The sequence below is a fragment of the Suricata suricatta genome, chromosome 8, assembly GCF_006229205.1.
Source record: "Suricata suricatta isolate VVHF042 chromosome 8, meerkat_22Aug2017_6uvM2_HiC, whole genome shotgun sequence".
Lineage (NCBI taxonomy): Eukaryota > Metazoa > Chordata > Mammalia > Carnivora > Herpestidae > Suricata > Suricata suricatta.
In genome coordinates this window covers 75,208,901-75,232,376 of record NC_043707.1, presented here as the reverse complement: position 1 = coordinate 75,232,376, position 23,476 = coordinate 75,208,901, and the positions used below count along the sequence as shown (strand labels likewise).

The window sequence follows — 23,476 nt, the reverse complement described above, 5'->3', positions numbered from 1 at the left end:
ACAATTCCACAAAAATTAAAAGTAACATTGTCTATTTCTTAAAGTCTATTTATTTTGAGACAGTGTGTGTGCAAACAGGGGAGGAGCAGAGAGCGAGAATCCCAGGCAGGCTTAGTGCTATCAAGGGCGGGGATTGATTCCATGGCTGTGAGACCATGGCCTGAGCCGGTATTAAGAGTCGGAAGCTTAACCAACAGAGCCACCGAGGTGCCCCCAAAAGTAACTTTAAAATGCCTGTTTAAAACAGGTATGCAGTTAACAGCAGGGATTAAAGTATGTCTGTAAAAAGATGCAACAATTTTGATGACACTTCATTTTAGTCTTGTGTTTATATATCAAATGATTCCATACAAGGGAAGAAGCAAATAATCGGTGTTAACATTTACCAGTTAATTTCTACAGGCTTTCCCCCCATCTGTGTTCATCTTTTGACAGTCTGAAATGGAAAAAACATTTTTATCCTGGAGAAACTGCAGGGCTTGGGAATGTTTGACTTTGATGTTCTTACTGTTAAGGACCTTCACTAAGAGGGACTTAGTGTCATCACTCAAAACCTTGGCCAATTGTATTAGGAACCCTGGAGCACAGGGGTTACAGCAACTATTTAACTGCCACCAGCCAACCACCCAGGGGGACTGGGCCATAAGATTGAGAGATGGAACAGTTGTTGAAGGATGGCCCCTGAATCAGTGTTGCTTTATATATTATGTGAATGGCAGGCTAATACAATTCCTCATCCACAGAGAGTTGGTAAGAAAAATATAGTCCAGTGGAACCCATAAGAACCATCATTTGGTCAGAAGATAAATTACCATCACTTTTTTAAACTGAAGTAATGGTCTCTTTCTGATTTTTTAATATATATGGATATAATTTTTGGAAAAATAACTCCTCAATTAGAAAGGCAGGCTTGACAGAGTTGTCCTATTGTTTTATAAGCCATACTATACATGATAATTTTCCTATTTAAATTATCTGGTTTGGCCACTGAGGAGAGGTCCAAGTCCTTTCTCCCTATCCCCCCCACCCCCACCAAATGAAGGAACTCAACAGTGAAAAGCGTAGATCCTTCAGATCTCTGCAAGTGGTGATCATGTTGGCTTGAATTTTAGTAAAATAGTTTATTCCTTAGGGGCTCCTGGGAACTTAAAAAGGCTCATATCACCCCAGTGTCCAGTAAGGGACACGTGATTTGTATTATTAACAACTGTACATGCCAATAAAGAAAACTGTACATGCCCAGGTTTTACATGCCAATAAAGAAAGTTGGGACATTGGGACAATTTTCAAATATGCTCATAATAATTAAATGTAGCTAATCAACAAATACAGTTAATCAATGTTAGGAAGCTCAGGAAGTTATCCATATGTTCTCAGTTCTCTAGGTGATTCTGGCATTATTGATCAAACTCTAGGCCAAAGATTCCTTCAAGTCACATGTGTTTGCCAGACAGGAACTGGCAAGGATCCCTCACTTTGTCATAGCCTGGCTGAGGATCAGTGTGAAAAGCTATATGGATTAACATATGAATAAACCTACTGTTCATATCAAAAAAGGGCAGCTACCATCAGTATAATTTTGGGCCCTAGGCAATGCCTTAATAGTATGGCTGGTGTTCAGAAGAATATTTGGCTGGTGGGGTGCTAAAATACAGTTATTTATATATTAAGAATGTAAGAGATATTATAATTATTGAAATAACTCAATAAACATCCATCTGGATTGATACTAATGCTTACTGGTTTGTGCACATCTAAGTTAAATATAAACAGTTCCCGAAACCTCTAAAAGCTTAATATGAACATGTGCATTAACAGATTAGAAGATACACAGACAAATGCCAACACCAGCCAAAAAAGTAAACTGAACCAAATACTGATGTGACATACAATTGCTTGAACATTGCTTGGAAAGTGAAATTTGAGACAGAAAATGTGCCTGTCAGAAACTGCTATTGAGGTAGAAATCATTTCATGAATTCCAGTTACTCAGAGAATTTTCTAAGGCAATAATATCATTCTTCTAAAAACAAATCTTTCTATTTTGAGGGGCTAGAATGGCATCTGGGCTATAGTAGACGCTCAGTAAAATTTTTGTAGAAGGAATGAAAGAACAGTAAGTTTGGAAGGAGAGACAGTTTCAGTATGTGTGGTGAGAAGATTTAGGACCTAGGAAAAAGGGACAGATTTGAAAGTCTTGAGAAAATATCTTAGTTAAACAAAACAAGCAAAAAACCATGCAAATAAGAAGAACCTTTGAGAGATGAGAGGTTGAATGGGAAAAGAAAATTCAATTTTAGTTAAATGCTTCTCAGACTTTGATAACATACTTTTCAGGTGGATTATATAAAAACTTGTATATGACAAACATAATAATGATTAATTGATTAATTATAATGGAAAACATGGAGTAATTATCTTTTTTTACTTTTAATTTTTTTTAAGTTTATTTATTTTGGGGGAGAGAGAGAGGGGAGGGGAGGGGCAGAGACAGAGGGAGAGAGACAGCATGGAGCCTGATGTGGGCCTTGAACTCACAAACTGAGACCTGAGCTAAAACCAAGAGTCGTATTCTTAACCAACTGAGTCACCCAAGTGCCCCTAATTTAAAATTAAATTTCATTCTCACTGGTTTGGAAAGGAAGAACTTTTTGCTTAGAATGATATAGTAGTGATCTCAGGACCTTTCGCTCTCCCTACCTGATGTCATGCCTATAGGAAAACCTATCAGGAGTCATAGAGAGTGAGAACCATTATTTTTCTCTTGTAAGATTTTACCTTTGTTGTGATGTGTAAGAGCTTTGTTCCACACTGTTGGGATCATGCACCATCAGGTTGGAGAAGTTTGAATTTAAGCAGGATTGTGCTCAAAAGGAAGTTTGGCTAATCATAATGCTGGGCTTGTCTTGAGTGTGATATTGGCACATTCAATCTGGCCAGACAGTAAGGACAATGAAAGCTCTGAACTGTTTGATCTAGGCTCCTTTCAAAGCCCCTGAAAGGACATAGTGGAAAAAAACAAAACAAACAAACAAAAACAAAGGAGAAAACTACTATTAACTACTTAGAAGAAAGAAATCATAAAACCCCATAGTGTGGCAGTCTGATTATCTGATTAGAAACAAACAACAAAATTCCACTCCTCAAAGTAGTTGTTTTGAAAACCATGTGTTTTATGATCTAATTTTTCACTTTCTGCTGCCTCTTAGATTAGGTTTTCAGTATTTTGTAAGTGAACTGACCATACAAGCTTTTCCCAATCCGAAAGAGCTTATGAGCTACTCTAATTAAGAGAACATGATCTTTGGATTCATACCTAAAGTTAAATCCTAGTTTTGTTTGTTACCAGAAATGTGACTTTAGGCAAAGCTACTTAACCTTTTAGAGTCTTCACTTTCCTTTTTTTTAATAAAATGTCTATGATAGGATCTGTAAAACAGGATTATTGTGAGGATTATAAAGTCACCTACACTAGCACCTACAAAACGTTAGATTCCTTTCCAAGGAAGGAAGTGGGGAGTAAAGAATAGTCTATATTCAAAAGAAAGAACAGATTATCTTAAAGTTTCTATGCATTTTTATAGTTTCAGAAATATAGTGAAGCTCAATAATCAACCAAATCTGAAAACGTAGCCAAATGATGCAATCATGATGTTGTACAAATATTTATCTAAGAGAATATTATTTGTTGTTTTGTTCATAATAGAGTAAATTAGAAATGATCTACATATTCAACATAGGATTGCTTCAACAGATTATGGCAAACGTATTTGATGCAATACTAAGCAGCCATTAAAAATATCTCATATCTGGATACTTAAACTTCTGGGACTATTTATAGCATTTCACAAAATAAAATAAAAACCTAATTTTATCATCAGAGGAGTCAACTTCTAAAATTGAAAATAACGCATGATTAATAAAACAGAATGTAATATACCTACATACCAACATGTTAAAGCTGTTACGTTTTGGGGGTGATATTGTGTGTGACTTTATTTCTTAATTTTTAAACAATATTTATTTATTTTTGGGAGTGCACATGTGCAGGAGGCAGAGAGAGGGGAGCAGTGGATGCCACAGCTCTGTGCTAATAGGCTGACAGATGTGGGGCTCAAACTCACCAGCTGGGCAATCATGACCTGAGCCGAAGTTGGATGCTCAACCCACTGAGCCACCCAGTGCCCCTAATTCTTAACTTTTTTTTTGTTGGTCATTTTTTGGTGTTTCTCGATCAACAAAGGTAAAAATTTAATTTTGTAATGGCAAAAATATATTTAAAAATAATTGGTCTTTGGCTTATACTTTAAATAATAATACAGCAGATTAGTGTCACAGTTCTCTAAATTGTTGAGTCAAAAGATAATAGTGAAATAATTATTTAGTGGATTATATTTTAGCATATGTCTCAAGAAGAGCAGGTGAATCCATAGAGTTGATGATATAATAATGATATCTGGCTTGTTTCCAGTTTACACAGATACTTTTATGTTATACTTTTCAGTAACCACAAGCATAAAAAGCTTAGGTAAAATATTTGGTTTTTATTTGGTCATTTATACAGAGAGATTTTTTTTTTACTGAGAATGTTAAGAAAATAGGTATTGTTTTTATTTAGAAAGTAAATTCATGTGAAATCTAATACAGAGGATAAATGATTATTAATACATACTATTGAATACGAATAAAACGAAATAATAGTCTCTAAAATGCATTAATCTATCTACTCACATACTTATCTCTCATTAACTATACCTTTCTTCTATTCAAAAGTAGCTGAAGTTTAAAGTAAAAGTATCTATGGGGCGCCTGAGTGGCTCAGTCGGTTAGGTGGCCAACTTAGGCTCAGGTCATGATTTCATGGTCGTGGGTTTGAGCCCCGCGTTGGGCTCTGTGCTGACAGCTAGCTCAGAGCCTGGAGCCTGCTTCGGATACTGTGTCTCCCTCTCTCTCTCTGACTTTCCCCTGCTCACACTGTCTGTCTTTCTGTCTGTCTGTCTCTCTCTCTCAAAATTAAATAAATAAATAAACATTAAAAAAAAGTAATAGAACATTGAAAATATAGTTCTAAGTGTAATAAAATAATCTGGGAATAACAATAGTTTTACTATTTTTCAGCCTGATTTTTAGACTAATTAAGTCATACAACTAAAAGAAAAAAACTAGCTATGCATTTGCTTAAAATTGTTTCCATTACTATTTTATAATAGTGGCTTTTGTTTTAGGGAAACTATTCCATTAGTCCTTTTAGGATAGCTAATATTTGGATAATTTAGGGGGCTAGATTTCATTTAGATACTAAAATTATAAGATCCGTTTTTAATTTGAATCTGGAGTTAGCTGACATACAGCATTATTTGTTAGTATCGCTGGGTCAATATGTTACATACTTTGCAAAAAAAGTTGTCTTCACAAGTTGCTGAATTGATTATTTTAGTTATTTATTTTTCTAGGCAATCTCATGATTCATTTCTGCAAAATCAATTTTACCAACTGTGAAATGGATCTGATAAGTCCACTTGGAAGACTGAAAACACATGGACATCTTGAAATTCAGTACATTGGTGTTGGCCTTAAAAGTAAAGATTGTGATTAGGAATGCACATGACCTTAATAAAAGGTGAGGTGTGACTGGGTGGCTCAGTCAGTTAAGTGACCGACTCTTGATTTTGGCTCAGGTCATGATCTCACAGGTTCATGAGTTCAAGTCCCAACGCGGCTCTGCATACTGACAGGAAAGGAGCCTGCTTGGGATTCTCCCTCTCTCTCTCTGCCCCTCCCCCACTCACACTTTCTCTGTTTCTCCTAAAATGAATAAATAAACTTAAAAACAAAAACAAAAAAAAAGAATGCATGTGGGTGCCTGAGTGGCTGAGTCTGTTGAATTTCCAACTTTTGATTTTGGCTTATGTCATGATCCCAGGGTCATGGGATCAAGCCCCATATTGGGCTCCGCACTTGGAGCCTCTCCCTCCCTCTCTCTTTTTCTCTCTCCCCGCCCCAGTCTCTCCCTTGTTCTGCCCTCTCCTCTGCCCTCTCTCTCTCTCTCTCTCTCTCAAAAAAAAAAAAAAAGCACAGCCAGAAATGTGGACGTGACCTCTAATAAATATCCTATCATAGCATTCTTTGATAGTTGACACAAAAAAAGAATTCATGGGGAACATAACTCTGACTATAGTTGATTTCAATAATTATAGGTGTCTTGCTGGTATCAGATGTTTAGTGGACAATTAAATGTATTCTAAAAATTACTGAATTTTATATATACTATGTGTGTATATATACAATAATGAATAACATTTATTAAAATTTAAAGTTTACTTTTGAATTTTAAAAACAAAATATTCGTATTTGAGGAAAATGGAGAAATACAGTATAGTATGATGAAGAAAAAGTATTAAAGGGAGAGTAATCATATAGAGGTGATCTATTAACATTTTGGCATGTGCCCTCCATCTCTCCCCCTGCAAGTATACAAATAAACCTGCACATGCATGCAGGGACACACATACTCATCAAACTCATATACACATTTTAAATAATTCAAGGTATTCTATATAGAATAGTAATCCTGCTTTTTATCCAGATATTGAATCATTTGGTCCATTATATAATATCAATCCATGCTATTGGATACTTAAGTATGTTATTTTCCACTAAACATTTTTAATGGCTGCATATTAGTCCATTATATGGATAAATTAAAATTTACTTAACTATTCTAGCTTGACATCAGTTATTATTTGTTTTATTATTATGAATAACATATTATATTTGGCACAAATCTTCTATTATTTCTAATAATTTTCATGTAAAAAATTTTATATGTGTTTAAATATATTCTCTGGGTCTAAATTAATCTCTCTTTGAGGATGGTCAATATGGGATATGTGTGAACTACTTAAAAATAATTCTGTTACAATTATTTGTGTCTGAATTCTTTTAAATGTACTTTACATAGAACGATCATGCTCCTTCATTCATTTAAATGTCTGTTCAGTACCTGCTGTGTTAGCACTCTTCTGAATGCTAGAGATCCATCTATTTCTTTCAGACCCAGTTTATCCTGAGGCTCTTGAGACTGCTTTTGTAAAGGTCACTATTAACCTATATGTTGCAAAATCCAGTGATCACATTTCATATTTTTAGTGGAATTATCAATAGCATCAGACACAATTACTTAACCACTTTTTTCAGAACACATAATTTTCTTTGTATCAGAGACACCATTCACTCTTGGTTCCCCTCCCTTTCGTTGGAAGTGGCTGCTCTTTGTTTGTTTGTCTTCTTTTTCCTGTTCAACTGACCCAGGGCCCATTCCTTAGACGCTTCTCTTCTCTGTGATATTCACAACCTAGATGATCTTCATCTTCCCCATAGCTTTAAACACCATTTAGTCCCTAACAAATGACAAATGTATTCCCTGTCTCTGATTCCCCTAAATTCCAGACATATACTATCAACTTGATCTCTCCACTTGAATATCTTATAGGCATTTTAAATTTGACGTGTCCAGAACTGAACTATTGATTCTATTCTCTCCCACTAACAGAACAAACAACATACCTCTGCATTGTTCCTGGTCCTCTTCAATAAACAGTAATTCTAGTTTCTCTGTTCAAAACCTTGGAGGCAGTGTATTTATTCAATAAACAATTACTGAGGGACCATTATATTTGCAGTCTCTATGATAAATGCTGGAGATCAATCAGTTGGAAACACACATCCATATGCACACACTCTCTCAAAATGGAGTTTGTGTTCTAATGAACTTGATTTCTGTCTCTCTCAGCCTCATTATTACATCAGCAAATTCCATTGATTCTACTGCATAATATATCCAAATATGACCACTTTCCACAATCTGTATCTATGCCTTTCCACCCAGTCCATGCCATCATCATCTTTCTCCTGAACTATCACATTAGCCTTCCAACTGGTCTTTTTTACTTCTGTCTTTGCCCCATCAAAGATTCTTATCAACACAGCATCCAGAATGATCTAAGCCAGGTCATGTCAGTCTTCAATTTAAAATCCTTCCCATTTCCACTAGTTCAAAAAGATATATGTGCCCTTTTGTTTATTGCAGCATTATTGACAATACCCAAATTATGGAAGCAGCCCATATATATATTCCACTGCACATGTGCAGTGGAATATAACTCAGCTATAAAAATAATGAAATCTTGCCATTTGCAATAGCATGGATGGATCTAGAAACTATAATGCTAAGTGAAATGTCAGCAAGAGAAAATATATGATTTCAGTCATATTAGAATTTAAGAAACAAAACAAACTAACAAAGAAAAAAAAAAGACAAACCAAGAAACATACTCTTAACTACAGAGAACAAACTGATGGTTACTAGATGGGAGGTTGGTGGGGGAATGGATAAAATAGGTGAGGGGGATTCAAAGTACACTTATGATGGGCCACTGAGTAATATATGTAATTGTTACATCACTATGTTGTACACCTGAAACTAATATAACATTGTTAAGTATACTGGACTTATTTAAAAAGCATAAAAAATAAAATCCTTCCCATTTCAAAACAAAATCCAAAGTCCTTACCATAAAATTCTTGACCATAGTACGAACTCAACAAATACCTAAGATGAAAGGCTGGATGTGAGGGTGAAGGATTTGACCTGCAGGCCCTCTACAGACTGACTCCTCCCCCACCCCCCACTTCCAAAGCTAAGATTAAGCTTGTTAATATGGTTGTCTGTGGTGGAAGAGGTGGACACAGAGGTCTGAGTATTTGATTGACAAATAGTCAATCTGGTTTTTGACATAAAGACCAATCTGGTTAGACATGGCCATGGCTAATCTAGGAAGAAGAAAATTCTCAAACCGAATCTTTTCAGTAGGAGGAAGGAGATTGATTTGACATAAAGGCTTTATTCTTAGCATTTTACCATCCTCTTTTATGTGGCATTGAAGAACTATGAATTCAGATGCTCAAGTTATGATTCAATCTATCCATATAAAATTCTTGATTTATTTGAATCATATGTATCTATTGCCCAATAGTTACGGGTATCAGTCCTGTGCCCGCCTCATCTGTTATCGTTAACAGTAATCAGTTGACCAAGCTTGGCAAGCTACCCAGACTTTAATCCATAAGTGGAAACAAGGAAAAAAACTCAATTCTTTTTGGTTTATATGTGTGAAATTAAAACACTTCTAGTTTTAAAACTCTGCCTTGGCTAAAAGAACTAAGTTTGCCTTAGTATCATTTTTTTTTAAATAGGACCATTTGTTACAACTTTCCTGTTAATGTGTTGATCAGTAGCAAATTTCTCTTAGTGGTATTCAAAATTAATTTTAGTAGCTAAAATTAGTGGCTTTCCTTACTAAGAGGCTATTTGCTGCTTTCTTTCCTTTAAAAAATGGGAGCAATTATTTGTGCTTATGAGAGCGATGGGAGTAACCAAACACTAAAAATAGAAATTATGAAATTAGCCACAGGCAAATTACAGAGCAGGGACAAGCCATGAATGTTCCCTCCAACTGGCCTGCTACTGACCTCCCTCTTGAAGTGGGCAGGCTATTTACTTGAACGGATGACATGTTGGAGAACCATCTTCTCTCACCTGGTTCCATGTCTCTTTAGCTCAAAATGCCAATTGAGGGCTTAGTTTGATGCTATACTTTGGTTCCAGAGACAAACCTATTAGAACCATAGCTGAGAGTAGAAAATGCATTATGTCAGGGCCACCTGTTAAATTTGAGCCATAACCTTTGGACTGGGTGACAATTTTATGGTTTTTAATTCTACTTTCATGTCTTTGAAGTTAAAGCTGTTTCTGTACAGTTACTCTCAGTTGAGATATTTAATGCAGGAAAATGTTTTGAGGTAGAGAAGTGCTATTTGTTATTACTACCAAAAAATACATATATCCACCCTCCACCCCTGTGCAAAATAACCAACAAAAAAGAAGACGATTCATCCTTGGAGAAGAAAAAGAGAAAAAAAAATACATCAGGGGAAAGGCTCTAAGCAAAACCACATTTAGTGATCAGATTCTCAGTTTTCTTGGCTGCTGTTGCCAAGGCATCTGCAATTATTATCCTTTTTGTATCAGGATGAACACAGGGAAGCAAACAGAACTTGCACGTAGCAAATGAAATATAAGAATCATTTGGGTGTAGGTGGAAAGGAAGTGATAGAGTTCAGAGGAACAGATGTTCTAAGAGTTATTAAAACTTTTCAAAATGAGATCTCATACCCCGTGTCTAATTATGACATTGCTCTTCTCATACCCTGAAGAGTCAGACTGTTGAAAACCTTCGAGAGAGTGAAGAATAATGGCACATAGAGACCAAAGCCACGTGCATCACACACTGACAACATCCAACCCAAGCCGTGTTGACCCTCTTCTCAGCTGATCATCTGCAGTGGCCTAGCACTGCCCACAAAAATGCCAGAAAAGAGCACTTCTGGCTGCAATGTTTTGTGTTCTTCGAGTACATTATTTGAATTCCTTCTCTGAAACCCCCCTGTTACGTTATTGTTCTCAAAATAAGTGCTCTTTGATTTGTTTGACTTCGTGTTTGCAGTACCCTAAAACAGATCTCATTTTGTTCTCCAGTTCCAAGCTATCTGAGCATGCTTTTTCTTTCCATGCAAAATTAGACTTTCTGCACCCATAGATTGGAAGCTAAATGCTTCATATTTATTATCTTTAAGGTGCTGTGTTAATGAAAGAATTTTAATCATTGACATTGCTCTGTGAATTATGTATTACAAAAACCCCTGCTGGTGAGTTAGACAAAATTAACCTACTGTAAGGGGCATTAAAAAAAATCACAGCTAATTAGTAAGCCAACAGGAACAAAGAAAATGTAAAACAAAGATGTTGAGAATAAGACATTTAGGTGGTAACTGCTGTCTCCCTGTCTCCCTTTCAGATGTGGCTCTTTCATTCAGGCTGCATTTGTAATACTGGCTGCCATTGCTGGAATCTTCCTCCAATCTGATATGTTCCATTAGACTTGAGCATTTTTATGTTTTGTAATTAGTTTTCTAAGCTGCAGTCTCTTCACTCTTTCAAACTGTGGAAATCCAAAGGCTCATAATAGAAAATGGAAGATATTTTTAAATGCTTTTAAATTATTTCCCAGGCGATCTATATTAGAGATGTAAGGCAATTCACAGGGATTATAATGGGAAATGATTTCCATCGCTTTTTTCCCCTTAAATTACTCTGTATGCTCATCATATATCCTGTATCCATTCCTGTATTCTAAAGTAGCAAAGCTTTGTCCAGGCTCCCTTCCCGATGCAATTCCATGCAAAGCGGACAAAGGCAGGCATGGATTTAAATCACAGGCCCCTTGCCTCCTCAGTTCTCCTCATGCTGACATCCAGGGGCCATGCATCACTCTGCTGGTGCGGGGAACTGGGGAGGAGACAGCTGACCCTGAGAGGCTGGCAGAGAGGTGCTCATGCTGGGGCCCATTTGTTTATAATTGCTCTTTCTAAGTTATAGGTGGAGATAAAGCAACCAAAATGGGGCAGGCAGAGGCAAGAGATGACACTAATGTCTATTTCAATGTTTCCCTGCTCAACAGAGGCCCCAAGCATTAAAGCGGTAGGACGATTCTTTGACCTTTCTTTTTCTTCTGGATTATTTCTTTTCATTTTCTTCATGTTAAAATTTCCCTCCTTGCCTGATAATATCCAAGACCTTTGTTTTCCAGATGAGAATCTGGTCTGTTGTTCTTTAGAGAAAGCATCATTAATCCTTCCTCTTCCATCCTTCTAGCTTACTGTTGGAGTAACCTCTGACTCTTGGAGGACTTAAAACAAGAACAAATGGGAAATAAAAAGCAAATGGATTAAATAATTTTGTAAAAATCTTGGCTTTTTTTTAGGCAAAGGGAAATGGTCCAAAAATGTAGAACAGGCGGGGGGAGAGGGGTTCCTACTTTAAAAGTGACATAAAGCGTAAAGGATGCAAGCTGTCAGCCGCAGGACGTGAGCCCTTCATGCGGGGATTTTGGCTCGTGCTCCGTTCAACCTTGAGTAGCAGGCATCTCTTTTATGTTATTCTTCTGGCCTTCCCCCACCCTTGGATTTAGAGAACTTAAAGGATTGCTATACCTTCCAATTCAGATGAATTTTCTCTTTTATTATAAGCTCAGTGAAAACAGGTCGGGACACTGTAGTAAATTTGAATGTTCTTGAGAGTTTGAGAGAGCCTTCTTCCCACAGTTTTCTACTTCCAGCTTCATGGTTAAAAATGGAAGGCCCAGAAACCTACCTTCCCCACCATAGCCTCTCCACCACTATCTCCCTTGAACCCATCATACTTTTTCCCGATTATGTCCATCACCTCTAAAGCCACCAGGGCACAGGTCACCCTCTTCTAACCTACTGTAATCCCCACGAGGTTCACCTATGTTCCACAGCCCACCTGCAAACACCTGGCCTTCTTCCAATGGGATTCTGAGCTAATATTAGGGAAATACGCTGCATTCTCAACTTCATCTCTAAACGTTCTCTTCACAGTTGCACTTAAATGGAAATCTGGTTCTGTTCTAAGGACAACGTTCCTTACATCCCTCTGAAGGGGGAGCCCCCCTTGTTTTTCTCCCCAGACCCTCTCCCCACTGATCTGCAGATAGAATAGATTTTTTTTGCTCCCCTTTTGCTTGCCCACATCAGTCTTTCTCCCCTCCCCTCTAAAAACCCCAAGTTTGATCTCATTTGTCAGCCACTCCCCCATGGCTACCAACATCTGTTACTCTCTGGGCAATCCCTTTCTTAGCACTATGATTCTCACCTCTAGGTCATTGCCTCTCTTTCCAATATTACCTCCAACTTCATGACTTCATTCATGATGATCTAAATATGCCCAGAGGTGATCTTCCTAATATCAGACTTCTCAATACCTTGTCCCCACTCTTGTTTTGTTGTGTTCACTTGAGAAGAACCACAATTCTGATTCTGTACAACTTTGGTCTACTTTCTGTCTGTACCCATCCAGCTGAATACGTTCAGAGACAGACAGAACATCACATAAAATGGTTTCACCTCAGATTTGTGATAAAGAACATCAAGTGGGTTTTTAGTGCTGTTGGTAAATAACACCGTAATATTTTAACAATGTGATATATTTGTAATATATTTACTTCTCCACTCTCTTGAGTGGTTCACACTTTCTTCCTCTGCTGTTTAATCTCATGCATAACTATGAAATTGCATCAGACCCTTGGCCAGTTCATAAACATGTTACGATTCTTTAAGCTTTCCTGAGAGCTCTACCACCTTATAGCTGTATGACCTTGGACAAGTTGCTTGGCTTCTCTGTATCTCAGCTTCCACATCTATAAGATAAATAAATATATTTACCTACATCATTGGATTACTGTGAGGATTAATTGACATAGTAGCTGTAAAATTTATTACTTGACACATTGTTGGGGCTAAAAAGTTTGGATACTATTATTACTACATTTAATATTTCAGGGTAGTAATTCCTTTTTCCTGCTTGTAGAAACTCCTACCTATCTTTAAAGGCCAGGGCATAATTTTCCTTTCTGATGAATGTGCTGTGTCTTATTCTGTATTACCATAACACTTGTGCTGATCTTTTGCAGTAGTTACTATAGTGCATTATAATTGTTTCTTACATGTCTGGCTCCTTAGCTAAAGTGTTTCTTCCTTGATAACACTTCATATGTCTCATTTAAATTTGCATCTGGATGCTCTTGCCTAGTGACTGGCTAAAAAATTTCTCTGTCTCTCATAAGAGAGAGAGAGAGAGAGATACACACAGATACACACACACATGCTAATTGTGTGAATAAGAGGTAGTTAATATTTTAGTATGGTATAATACTTCTCCTGTTCTAGATATACTGCTAGAATTGTTCTTAAATTAAAAAAAAATTCTTTTTATGAGAGTTATTTGAAAATAAAGACCACAGTGAATTTTGAATCCTGCTCAACATGCACACACAGAAAAAACACATGTGATTCAGACAGTTGCATGGGTATTATCAATTAAATATGCAATTGATGACCACCTCTGAGGCAGGACCTAAGACCATTTCTAACCCTAGCACCTGTCAGACTAGCACAGTCTTTTTTTTAAAGTCCTTTTAAAATTTATTTTGAGAGAGAGAGAAAGAACGAGCAGGGGAGGAGCAGAGAGAGAGGGAGAGAGAGACACACACACACAGAGAATCTCCAGTAGGCTCTGCACTGTCAGCACAGAGCCCGACCGACCTAGGGCTCCATTTCATGACTGCGAGATCCAAGCTGAGCCGAAACAGAGAGTTGGACCCTTAACTGACTGAGCCACCCAGGCACCGCAAGTCTAGCGTGGTCTTAGGCCTGTGGGTGCTGAGATATGGTAGAGCTTAGCTGTCCCAAAGTTTATTCTTATGACACACTAAGGCACAAACTGCTTCCCTATATAAACTCAATGTGGGACGTCAATGTAAGAAGCATATCTGTCTTCCTTTTAGGGTTTCTGTGACGTTCTTTCTTTGAAAAACTCTTTCCTTCTTCAGAGTCATTCAGGATTACAAGAAGCTAAGTAAATTAAAGGTTTAGTTTGAGTCTGCCTGGGAAAGGAATATTCTGCTGCTATTCTTTTTGGTGGATTTGTCCTGTAAATTTTTATGCTTACTTACCTCTTTATGAAGATTAGTTAATAAAAATCATAAGAATCAATGTCACTGTATGCATTTAGCTGATGAAATGTAAAAAAAAAGGGGGGTATGTCGTTTGCCTTCACGTGAAAATAAGCCATTTTCTAGTCTGGGGATAGTTGTCTCAGAGCCTTGCCACACTTTGCTTTGCTGTTTTGAATTTTCACCACTTGGGGCTTGACTCATGTAAGAAAGAACTACTATTTCAAATTTATGTTTGGACATATCAGTTTTTTAAAGGGAAGGTGGGAGAACAGTGAACAAACTCTGTAGATGTTGTCACCACTTATAAACAGTTTTGCTGAGGGCATTACAAGGTGCGAAGAACTGTCAGCCGAAAGATCTGTTAGTTCTCTGGCGTTCCAGCATCTGGGAAAGAGCTGAGCAGCCAGCTGAAACCTCATCCCATGCAAAATTGTATTAGATTCCTCATAGTTAGCTCATTCCCCTTCCCCTTCTGAGTGGAGAACCCCTGCAGGGCCTTTGCCCACCCCCTCCACATGCAGCCTGATGGATCATCTGAAACTCTCCAGGGCCACTTCCTAAGGAATTACACAAAGAAATATTGTCCAAGTAAAAGTGCTAGTAGGGGACCATGCAAATATCTGCATGCATGTCGGAACTTGAAAAGTTGAGGAAAGCTGCTGCCGAGACTTGAGTCTATTAAATAGGTTTTAAGAAACTGACTAGTCCTTGTGGTTGGTCAGTTAATCTGTGTTTCACAGTAAAAGCAGCCAAAGAGCCAGAAATTCTCCACCAAGGCAAATGTTTGTTACTTGTAAACTACTGTCTTTCACCTTGAAACTGCAGTCTGTGTACAGTGAGCCACAGGGTGACAAAAAGACCATGGCTGCTGACAATGGCCAACAGAAATCCAGGGCGACATAGCACAGACTTCAGGCCACTCATCTTGACACAGTGAGAATAACATTATTAATAGCAATCCTTGTTATTTACTGACTCAGTTCCAAGTGCTGGCTCCTGTGCTAAACAATTAAATGCACATAGTTATATCATTTAATCTTTCTTAAGAACCCTGAAAGGTTGCTCTACAATTACTACTCTACAGAAGTGAAAATTGAAAACTTACAGAGGTTAAGTCACTTGCTAAAAGTAGAGTAAGGGTGTGTGATACTGACCCAAAGCCTGTATTGGTAGCATTTTTCTCTTTCTGTGTCTCAAATCAACAGATTTCAGATCTGTTCCCAAAGCTACAGAGTGGATGTGCTCCGTGACCAGAAAATGGATTTGAAGAGCCCAAAGCAGCAGGTACCCTCATGAGACTGTACTTACAAGATGGTAAATTTTAATCTCCACAAACATTGGGACGTAATACATATATACTGGATAGTGACCACAAGCCCAATAATGTACTAAACTCTGGGCGAGATTAAGTGTTTATGGGTGTGGAGAAATTTGGATCACTCTATTACTTTCTTCAGTCCTCTGCCAAAGAGCAAAGAATTCAGCTTCCCTCCCATCCCCAACCATCCTACAGTACGTTTCCCATCCCCAAAGACCTAAGCATTTATTTGGGTATGAAGACCACAAATTTCTGGTTTCGCCTGGTGGCATTGGCATACGCCCATTCTTTTGGCATATTTAATAACACCTGTTAACACTCGCAAAAATATCCTGATTGGGACAGTAAGTTACATAATCATCTTAACTTAGGTGTTTGTCACTAGTGTTGGGAAACAAAAACTCAGCCAAGCAATGTTTACTCTAAGGTAATGAGTTTTCTTGTTGTCTTGTCCCTGGCAAGCCATGTGGGAATGACACTGTAGGTGTTTGAGGTCTCATGGAGTCCCTGGACAGTCTGCATTGCTGGGTCCTCTTCTGGCCCTCCACACTGTCCCCCTGGGGCTTACTCCCTCTGGACTGATACATGGGAGGGTGTAGGGAACTGCATGCCTTTTTGCTTTCACTTTCAAAGATCTGTGGGAGACAGCTACTTCCCAGCTAAGATGGGTATTTTCATTAAATGAAGTTCAAAGTACAGTTTTTTAGATGAACCGTGCAGGACTCCAAGTTGAGTCTGAGAACACTTTTGAATTTGAAACCTCGGCAGCATCTGTGCTCTTAGCGATGAGCAAGCCAGTCCACATTCCACCCTTTCTGCAGGGCAGCTGACACCGCAGCTGGGGACACGCATCCTGCCTCTGCCTCCTGTGCTGGGCAGTGGTGGCAGATGGAGACACTTGTGGGGTTCGTGAGATACCTTTTTCCTTCCTTTCCCTGTTCGGCTATCCGCCCCTAGTTCTTCGTAAAACTCTGAGGCCACTTGAAAAAGACATTCTTTCCTTTCAGAATGAACAGAGGAGCTTTTACATTTGAAAATGACTGCCTGAATTAAAACTTAGTTTATGAAATTAAAAAATCACCATGGTTTTGCCAAAATTTCACCTACGTCAGAGGCTTAGGTTGAAATACCAGGATTCTCTTTGTAGTCTGGGTGCATATTTTGAACTGTACCAAAATCACCCCGTGACTGTCTTTTAATGTGTTTTTGTAAAAACCTGGCAAAATTATATAAATAAAATGTCTTCAGGTTTTCGTCTTTGCTCAGCTGTGTTGCAAAGGGGTAATCGGACCCCACTGCAAGCACTATGGAAAAACACAGCTTAGCTGACAAATTAGTGGTATTTGGTGCTAATATTACTAATTCAACATTTGGAAGCATTGCTCACTGGGGAAAAATAACATGTTCTATAAGTCACAGGAGAAACTAGGGAGATAGTTAATGGGTGTTGGCCCCACTGCACATATTGTTCACAATACTCTTCAAACTGCTGCTGACTTCCTGCCAATAGACGTGGAAGTAATTGTCAACAAGATTTATTGTTCCTTTCACATTTACACAGTGAGGGAGGAAAGGTTGAAAGAGTTCTGTGAAGTTCAGTACCGACTTCTTGCTGAACCATAGCAACGCTCCCTGATTATCGCTAATGTATGCTACAGAAAGAATTTTGTATCATTCGAAGCCTTAAAATCACGTCTTGTCAGGACCAAATTCCACCATTGTCCTTAGTAGTTTCTCTGAAGATCAATGAGATGAGGGTCCGCTTGTTTTTCCCATGGCAAAACAGTTGTTTTGCAGGTGGTGAGGCAGTGTCCTTCAGCTACAGAATTAGGAGTTGGATTTAGAGTGTGACCAACTAACCCCACTCTCTGGAACTAATGCAAAACCTAACTCAAGAAAGAGAATGGAGACATTAATTTTGAGATGGAAGGTTTTGCTTGCCAGTTTAGAAGATGTCTGTGAAGGAATGTACTTGGTTAAAGCAGCTTATGAATACTCAGGAGCTTCAGTAGTAACTTCTTTCCATTTCAGTTCTACTGTAGGGACACCTGGTTGTGTGGTCTTATGAAGGAGTTTCTCTTTCTTCAAGTGGCATCTAGCTCTACAAGAGTGAGGACAATGAGATCACATTTCCTGTGACTTGGGTAGTTTTCTAAGAGTGAGAAGCAAGCCCATGATGGCTAAGAAATATGTCAACAGAGTGTAGGCTTCTCAAATCATGCATACAATGAAACCCACACACACCACTAACTCACACAGAAGATGACCTCTTCCTTGGATTTCAGATGGCATTTCCAGGCACAAGGGGCACCTGTTGGCAAAATTTCTCTCTGTAATGACGCCATCTGGATGGGAGACAGCAGTAGGGTGTGAGGACTCCAGCAAGTGGAGAGAGAGCTTCTAGGACTGATTGAGGCAGCAACTGCTGTGAGGACTGTTAACAACTGTGGGGGAACAAATACATTGGACAAGGAGTCATTTATCTAAGCAGTATTTACACAGGCCACAGGCATCCAAAAAGGAATGGATTTGGATTATGAAACCTTCTTTTTTCCCTATGCAAAAAATAGGCGTGATGCGAGAAATCTGAAACCTCCCTTGCCATTTGAACATTTACCATGGTGCGTGTTTTCATACCATTGCGTGCTTATCCCTTGATTACTTTTTGGAGAGGGAGGAGAACATACATAAAGGGACCCATCATTTTTAAATGCCACCTTTCAAAATGTAGATAAAAATGGGGCAGAAGCAGTATTATGAATAACGCCAATAATATTAGATGTCAGAGTAGAACATAGAGCTTACTGTACTGAATCGATGACGCGGCCTATTCAGCTTTGTATTTTCTATCTCAGAGTGGCACAAAGAAGTATTTCCTGGGAGGCCACGGTGGCTTTGCATGACAGAAATCTTGACATCGAAGTAAAACCCTCTGAGGATTCATTATCCAAGAATTCATGAACACCGTTGTTGTTGGTGTATATATTTTTTCTTCCAGAGCTCCATACCTTTACTAGAAGATATTCATTAACTTATTTAACAAATATTTATTAAGCACCTGCTCTGTATCAAGAGCATTGCACCAGGCACTGAGGATACCAGATAAAAATCTCTTCTCTCCTTGGGCCTATATTCCAGAGGAAAGATCATGCTAACAAAAACATTAAAATAAATGGAAGTCAAGCAGGGAAAGTGGCATTTGAGGTATGGGGAGAGAGAGTTGATGGGTCTAAGTTGTGTGGTCAGATAAGGCTTCATTGAAAAGGTGGCATTTGAGTAAAGCCCCAAAGAAGGTGAGGAGTAAGCCATGTATCATCTAGGGGAAGAATATTCCTTCTAAGTTGAGGGAAGAGGAAATGCCAAGGTCCTGGTGATGGAGCAGGCCTGGTATTTTCAAGGCAAAGCAAGGAGGCTGCATGTAGTGGAAAGAAGTGGGAGGTAACTGGGGGCCTGACTATATGCAGCATCGTGTTGGCCATTTAAAGGACTTTGAGTTTTGCTTTGTGCTGGGAACTCAGTTGAAGGTTTTAAGAAAAGAAAAGACTTGTTTTACACAATTCACTTGCCATGTTGAGAAAACTCTGTAAGGAGGCAGGATTGGTAGAAAGATGAACTAAACTACTGAAATAACCCAGGTGAGAGATGACCAAGACTGAGATAAGAATGTTAACTGTGGAGGTGGTGAAAAAGTGGTTGGGTGCTGAGAATACTGTAAAGGCGATGGCCGAACAAGATTTACTGATGTATTGAATGTTTACATAATGAGTGTTTACATAATGAATTATCTTTAAATCATCCTTGCATAGCATATAGATATGGACTCATTTGTCTTTATATTTTTCCTGATTTTGTAAACTTTGATTGAATTTCCCACCAAGACCTTCACCTTTCTGGACCGAAGGCTTTGAACATTGTCCTCATGCAGTAACCTTCTATCCTCATAGGCCTTCTGTCTGCCAGCCTCTTGACTTCAAGTTTGTTATGATGGCATTTAGGTGAATGCAGTGACCTACATGGGCTATACTGTGTCTTGATATGCAAATTCATATTACATTTATCTAGAAATGTAAATTATTACTTTTTCCTAGTCCCATGTTGCCTCTCCCTCCAAGGCATAAGCAGTGTATCTAAATCTAAAGCTAATCTGTCAATCTCAGTACTGAATATGCTTTAGGTACTTCTGTCAATCAGGATTCCTTCAGTAATTCTAATAATAATAATTTTGGGGCACCTGGGGGGTGTAGTTGGTTGGGTGTCCGACTTTGGCTCAGGTCATGATCTTATGGTTTGTGGGTTTGAGCCCCTCATTGGGCTCTGTGCTGACAGCTCAGAGCCTGGAACCTGCTTCAGATTCTCTGTCTCCCTCTCTCTTTGCCCCTCCCCTGATCACACTGTCTCTTTTGTCTCTCAAAAAATTAATAAAATTTAAAAAAATTAATAATTTTAAATTAAATTTAAAAAGCCCTAATGGTAGCAAGGAACTGTTTGAGTGCATCATCTTTATCTTCTCATTGAATTTTCCCAGCCCTTCTCTGAAGGAGTCACTAATGAAGAAACTGGGTTTTAGAAAGAGTGGGTGCTTTGCCTAAGGTCAGACAGCAAGTAAGCTTTATCTCTGGGACCTGCAACTAATTCTATATCTACTACATTCCTGCCCTCAAATTTGGTATTCTTGATGTGATAGTTAATTTTATGTGTCATCTTGGAGGGTGTTTTTGGATCATATTAATATTTGAATCAGTGAACTTTGGGGAAAGTAGATTGCCCTCTATAATATGGCTGGCAGTCATTCAATCAGTTAAAACTCTAAATAGAACAAGATACTGGCCTTCCTGAGCAAAAGAAAATTCTCCAGCAGACTGCCTAGAGACTGGACCTGAAACATTGGCTTTCCTGCGTCTGTGCCTGTCTGCTTTTGGACTGGAACTGCACCACTTTCCTGGGTCTCCAGCCTACTGGCCCACACAGTAGACTTTAGACTTATCAGCATCTGTAATCAAGTGAGCCAATATATAATTTCTGTGTGTATTTTATATGCAAACACACACACACCCTATTGATTCCATTATTTTGGAGTACTCTACACTTGGAGTTATTTTTTAAATTTTGAATAGTTAAGAGTTACCTTCTAAAGTGCAATTATCACCAGCGGTTCAATTTAGGACTATTGAAGTCTAATGCACAGCATCAGCAACTTGCTGGGATATAGGATTTCTGCCCACATAAGAACAGTATCTGCCTCCTCTCCATCTTGTCCCTATGCTAATTTGGGTCCAAATTATCAAGCTCTCACCCCAAGTATGACACCATTTCCATCCTTTCTAATGGCGACCACTCTGCATAGCACCACTGTGTTAATTAAAAACAACCCATTTCCTTTTATTCCTTTTTCTGCTTAATGACCTATTATGCATTTCCCTTTTCATCAAGTTGATAGAACATTTTCTAATAGTTTTTTTGAACAATAATAAAAGTGTGGTTAATTCACCATTCTGGAAGTGTTGTATAATGTTCCAACTAGAAAGCTCAACCCATGGTTTCTAATTACTATTGGATATGAAACTGCAAAATTTCCCTTTACAAAATTTTTAGATAAAAACCAAATAAAATAAAACTAAACTCTACCCCCAGGGGCTAGTATCCTTTCCATAGACAGGTATCAAGGTGAAGTTTCCAGGATATTGTTGCATCCCACCCATGATTTAAGAAAAAAAGTTGCAAGTTTAGATTTTCAAAGCAGATATCTTTCAAAGGTGACCAACCTGGGTATTCTCAATAGAGATCAACAAGTATGGAATAACAAAAATTAGTTGAGAGAGAAGGAGAAAATGGTTAGGTTCTGTGTTGTTGTTTTTAAAAAATTTTTATGCATACTTATTTTTGAGAGAGAGAGCAGCAGAGCATGAGGGAGGGAGGGGCAGAGACAGACAGAGACATAGAATCCGAAACAGGCTCCAGGCTCAGAGCCTGATGTGGGGCTCACACCTGTGGACTGTGAGATCATGATCTGAGCCAAAGTCTGACGTTTCACTGAAAGAGCCACCCAAGCACCCCTGGTTTTTTTGTGTGTGTGTTTATTTATTTTTGAGGGAGAGAGAGAGCACGTGAACAGGAGAGGGGCAGACAGAGAGGGAGACAGAGGATCTGAAGCAGACTCTGGTGCTGACAATAGGTGCCCCAGTTCTGTGCTGTTTTAAAAAAAAGATTCCGTTGGGGCGCTTGGGTGGCTCGTTAGTTAAGCACGTGACTTTGTCCCAGGTCATGATCTTGCAGTCTGTGGGTTTGAGCCCCACGTCGGGCTCTGTGCTGACAGCTAAGAGCCTGGAGCCTGCTTCGGATTCTGTGTCTCCCTCTTTCTCTGCCCCTCCTCACCTCACTCTGTCTCTCACTCTCTCAAAAATAAACACTAAAAAAAATGATTCTGTCACAATTATAATTTTTATTTGCACAACTATATAAGGAGAAAAAAAGCATAGTTTTGTGGTCATCATTGACTAAATAACAAAGTCTATCAATAAATTAAACTTAATATCTATCTCAACTGTATAATGATTAAGCATACTTTACTACAATAAACAAGTAAAACATACCTCATATCTCTGAGATGAACAATATATGAAGTCAGAATGTCACAAGAAAAATATCGTATAAACCTACTGGTTAGGAATTAATTTCATAATACTGAGTCACAGATTAAGTATAAAACTGATGGAACAGCACTTTGCACCCAGGCTAACAATTAATTATATCCTTATTGTTTTGAAGTATCAGACTGGCATGCATTCTCCCATCTTCTTTTCTATTCTTAGGACACCATGTCAAAGGCCAGCTCAGTGCTCTATATTCTAAGTATTTTGGTCAATATTTCAGCATCCCATTCTCTCAAAGGTACTGTTTCTGAAACCAGTTATCTTTGGTTACAACCCATTTAAATGAAAAATATTTGAATCTTTTTTTTTTAATTACCAGGAGAGCTCTGGCCTTGTGTATCCGGCAGAGTGAGGTGTAGAATGAAAGCTCGTAAACAAACCACTTGGGTTTGATTTTTTGCTAACTTCTCCATGACTTAGTACATGTTAATCTCTTGTCCAATTGACCTGCCCGAGCCCCACTCCCAGCCTTTTTTTTGTTTTCTCTCTCTCAGGGTTGCTAGGAGAATTAGATAAGATAATTTGTCCTGGGATAAAGTGGTAGGCAAATTGCAACGGTAAGAAAAACACCTTGGCTTATAAAATTGTGGTCTACGGTAAACCTGGGATTAGGAAACCAGAGCCTGGATCCAAATCCCATCTGCTGCCTAAGTTTTTAAATAAAGTTTTATTGGAACTCAGCCACACCTATTCACTTGTGTATTGTCTATGGCAGCTCTCACCCTTTAAAAGCTGACTTGCAGGGGGCACCTGGGTGGCTCAGTCGGTTAAGCCTCCGGCTTCGGCTCAGGTCAGATCTCACATTCGTGGGTTCGAGCCCCATGTCAGGCTCTGTGCTGACAGCTAGCTCAGAG

General features: G+C 38.5%; 2 long non-coding RNA genes across 2 annotated transcripts in view; one reads left to right on the top strand and one right to left on the bottom strand.

Moving 5' to 3' along the window:
* The window catches only part of LOC115299176, a 60,810-nt gene extending 44,878 nt beyond the window's left edge, over positions 1 to 15,932 (top strand). The window contains exon 4 of the long non-coding RNA XR_003912024.1: positions 15,860 to 15,932. This is a non-coding gene — a long non-coding RNA (uncharacterized LOC115299176). The remainder of the gene's footprint in view (positions 1 to 15,859) is intronic.
* LOC115299178 lies at positions 335 to 7,726 on the bottom strand. The gene is made up of 3 exons (XR_003912026.1): positions 7,567 to 7,726; positions 2,779 to 2,995; positions 335 to 436 (listed from the first exon to the last, which is right to left on the bottom strand). It is a non-coding gene; the product is annotated as an uncharacterized LOC115299178 (long non-coding RNA).
* Positions 15,933 to 23,476: the final 7,544 nt, after the last annotated feature.